We start from the raw sequence: 4,624 nt of genomic DNA, 5'->3' as shown, positions 1-4,624 counted from the left end.
GAAACAACAAGTTTACTGTTACCAGTCACCGTTTTATTTATTTCCACGACGCGTTTCAAAGGTTTAAACCTCCATCATCGGATGGATTTACATTAGTTAGTATGACATTTGTGTGTGTGTTGTGCTACGATTTTTTGGAGGAACTTGTGGCAATGTCTAGTGGAGAAACAAGACACTATTTCAGAACATGCTTTTGGGTTTCTTCTCACAAAAATTAAATTGATATCTAACGGTAAACATAAAATAAGTAAAATAGAGTACCTCCAGTGGTCACAGGTTCCTTTCGCTGTCGTAACACATCACATGTGTACTGTCATATTTGTGAACAAATATGGCGTCTTGAATCTGCTGCGTTCAAGGATAGTATATCAGAAGAGAAGACATAATCGCAAAACACAAAGAATATACATCGTAACAACATTATTACAGAAATAATTGTTTAAAGGATTTTGAGGTGTTTGTTTAGAGGTGACGAATACATGTGTGTGTACTTCAGGTGGCATATAAATCCGATTTTGACAAATTAAAACAGTTTGAACTTCATACTCGTTTATACAGTCAGGTGAAATGTTAAAATGGCTTAAAATTCATTTGTTAATGACAATCAGGTGAAATGTTACAGACTTTGAGTATAATAATCATATTGGCTACAGCAGTAAAATTATACATAACATACAATATTTGATTGGGATTAATAGACAGATGTGGCAGGCTGGACGCAAAAGGAGAGGAAGAGGGAGAAAAAGTTAATGAGTGAGAGAGAGAGAGAGAGAGAGAGGGGGAGAGAGAGAGAGAGAGAGAGAGAGAGAGAGAGAGGGTGGAAAGAGTGATTGTATGAGAGCAAACTTTACATGGCAAGGGGTCTTACGATTACATGCTACATATATTAGCTGCCTAAAGGTTGGGGTAATACATTGGTTAGTGCTTTAAAACATGCATATATATATACAATTTCTGCTAGTAGTTGATGTACATATATACACTCCTGGAAATTGAAATAAGAACACCGTGAATTCATTGTCCCAGGAAGGGGAAACTTTATTGACACATTCCTGGGGTCAGATACATCACATGATCACACTGACAGAACCACAGGCACATAGACACAGGCAACAGAGCATGCACAATGTCGGCACTAGTACAGTGTATATCCACCTTTCGCAGCAATGCAGGCTGCTATTCTCCCATGGAGACGATCGTAGAGATGCTGGATGTAGTCCTGTGGAACGGCTTGCCATGCCATTTCCACCTGGCGCCTCAGTTGGACCAGCGTTCGTGCTGGACGTGCAGACCGCGTGAGACGACGCTTCATCCAGTCCCAAACATGCTCAATGGGGGACAGATCCGGAGTTCTTGCTGGCCAGGGTAGTTGACTTACACCTTCTAGAGCACGTTGGGTGGCACGGGATACATGCGGACGTGCATTGTCCTGTTGGAACAGCAAGTTCCCTTGCCGGTCTAGGAATGGTAGAACGATGGGTTCGATGACGGTTTGGATGTACCGTGCACTATTCAGTGTCCCCTCGACGATCACCAGTGGTGTACGGCCAGTGTAGGAGACTGCTCCCCACACCATGATGCCGGGTGTTGGCCCTGTGTGCCTCGGTCGTAAGCAGTCCTGATTGTGGCGCTCACCTGCACGGCGCCAAACACGCATACGACCATCATTGGCACCAAGGCAGAAGCGACTCTCATCGCTGAAGACGACACGTCTCCATTCGTCCCTCCATTCACGCCTGTCGCGACACCACTGGAGGCGGGCTGCACGATGTTGGGGCGTGAGCGGAAGACGGCCTAACGGTGTGCGGGACCGTAGCCCAGCTTCATGGAGACGGTTGCGAATGGTCCTCGCCGATACCCCAGGAGCAACAGTGTCCCTAATTTGCTGGGAAGTGGCGGTGCGGTCCCCTACGGCACTGCGTAGGATCCTACGGTGTTGGCGTGCATCCGTGCGTCGCTGCGGTCCGGTCCCAGGTCGACGGGCACGTGCACCTTCCGCCGACCACTGGCGACAACATCGATGTGTTGTGGAGACCTCACGCCCCACGTGTTGAGCAATTCGGCGGTACGTCCACCCGGCCTCCCGCATGCCCACTATACGCCCTCGCTCAAAGTCCGTCAACTGCACATACGGTTCACGTCCACGCTGTCGCGGCATGCTACCAGTGTTAAAGACTGCGATGGAGCTCCGTATGCCACGGCAAACTGGCTGACACTGACGGCGGCGGTGCACAAATGCTGCGCAGCTAGCGCCATTCGACGGCCAACACCGCGGTTCCTGGTGTGTCCGCTGTGCCGTGCGTGTGATCATTGCTTGTACAGCCCTCTCGCAGTGTCCGGAGCAAGTATGGTGGGTCTGACACACCGGTGTCAATGTGTTCTTTTTTCCATTTCCAGGAGTGTAGTTTCAAGCTGACAATTGGTACAAGCTGTTGGTGTAATGAATTATCTGTAAATTAGGTCAATATCTTGTACTCTTGGCAGCTGTCAATATTTATGGTAAATATTAAGGTGTGTGTGCATGTGTGTTTGTGTTTGTGTGTGTGTATGTGTTTGTGTTTGTGTGTGTGTGTGTGTGTGTGTGTGTGTGTATGTGTGTCTGCATTTTTAATGATGTAGCCAGTTGCTCAAAACAGAGATGATACTATTGTAAATATTGGCATTTAAGATGGATTCAGGTTGTTTTATTTCGTGTTTGTATATTTGGAGTGTTTCAAGGATGTCTAGTTATCTGCCTTTTGGTAGATTGTGTACGATGCTGATACTTCTGTTGTTGATGTGGTGTTTTGTTTCATGCAGGTGGGTGGCCATTGCTGATATGTGATATTTTTTTGTTTTTTAGTGCTGCCATGTGTTCCTTGAATCTAATCTCAAATGATCTACTTGTCTGGCCTATGTAGAAGTAGTCACGGTCCAAACATTCAATTTTGTACACAACTGTGTGATGAAGTGGGTTTCGTGAGCCACTGTTGTGGGATAACTTCTGTCCAATCTTGTTGTTTGTTGTAAAGGATATGCTTATGCCTTTTCGTTTGAAGACATTGGCAATCTGATATGAAATGTTACATAGAAAGGGGATTGTATGGAAGATGTTATTTTCTTTTTGTTTTTTGTGTTGTGATTGCTTTGCCATTATTGAGTTTTTTAAGGTGTCTACTATGGAGCTTTTATAACCATTCTCAATAGCTGATTGTTTTATTATTTCAATTTCTTAATCACATTTCTCTTCAGAGAGTGGTAGTTGGATAGCTCTATTGATCATGTGCCGGAATGCTGCCATTTTGTGTGTTGTTTCGTTTCGTTCTTTGTAGTTTTTTCGTTTGATGCTTGTTTCGTGATATATTTGGCCCGGTCACTATCAGTAGACCTCCCTGTATATTAAGAACAATAAGGGAGCCAAGACAGAACCCTGTAGAAAACCATTATTGATACACCAGTTAGAGGACTCTGCTGATTTTTGCAGGCTATCTGTACTGTTAATTTCAAACTTCTGCATTCTTCCAATTAAATATGAATTAAACGATTTGTGCACTGTCCCACTCATGCCACAATACTTAAGCTTATATAGGAGAAATTCATGATTCATACAATCAAAAGCCTTTGAGAGATCACAAAGTATCCCAATGGGTCATGTTCGTTTACTCAATGCATTTAAAATTTGATCAGTGAACGCATATGTAGAATTTTCTGTTGAAAAGCCTTTCTGTAATCAAAATTGACGTTTTGTTAGTACTTCACTTTTACAAATATGCGAAGTTGCTCTTGAATACATTGCTTTTACAGGAATTTTGGATAAAGCTATCAGAAGTGAGATTGGGTGGTAGTTGCTAGTATCATAACTACCCCATTTTTATGCAATTGTTTAACAGTAGCGTATTTGAGTCTATCTGGACAAATGCCCTGTTTCAGTGAGTTACTCCATATGTGGCTGAGAATCCTGCTTATCTGTTGGGAACAACCTTATCGTACTCTGTTGGAAATGTGAGCAGCTTTTACCTTTGAGTGAATTTATTATTTTCCTAATTTCAATAGGAGAGGTGGATTGAAATGTGGATTGAATTTCAATTTTATCAAACTGCATAGGTATTGCCTCTTCTATATACTGCCTCGCATTTTCTGATGAATAGCTGGAACCTATTTTCTGTACAACACTTAAAAAATGATTATTAAAATGTTTTCAACTTCTGACTTCTTGTTAACAAACTTTTCATTGAGTTTGATAGAAATACAATCTTCCAGTGCTCTCAGTTGCTGTGTTTCCCTTTTAAAAATATTCCAAATTTAATGCATGTACTTCTGGACTGTTTAATAACATTTCTTAATACATTGCAGTAGTTTTCATAATGTTTCACTGTTTCTGGATCATTACTCCTCCTACCTACAAGATAAATTTCTCTTTTCTATTTAAAAGATATTTTTATCCCTTTAGTAAACCGTGGCTTTTTAGACGGTTTTTTGCAATTATATTTCACTTTTTTCTTAGGGAAACTGTTTTCAAATATACTCGCAAAGGTATCATGAAAGAGGATAAATTTTAAGTTAGTATCGGGTTCCCTGAACACCTCATCCCAGTCTAACTGTTGCAAACTTTCCCTAAACTTTTCGATTGTTAAATCGTTCATTG

Source organism: Schistocerca serialis, chromosome 4 (genome assembly GCF_023864345.2).
Source record: "Schistocerca serialis cubense isolate TAMUIC-IGC-003099 chromosome 4, iqSchSeri2.2, whole genome shotgun sequence".
NCBI classification, from domain to species: domain Eukaryota; kingdom Metazoa; phylum Arthropoda; class Insecta; order Orthoptera; family Acrididae; genus Schistocerca; species Schistocerca serialis.
This window is presented reverse-complemented; position numbering follows the sequence as displayed.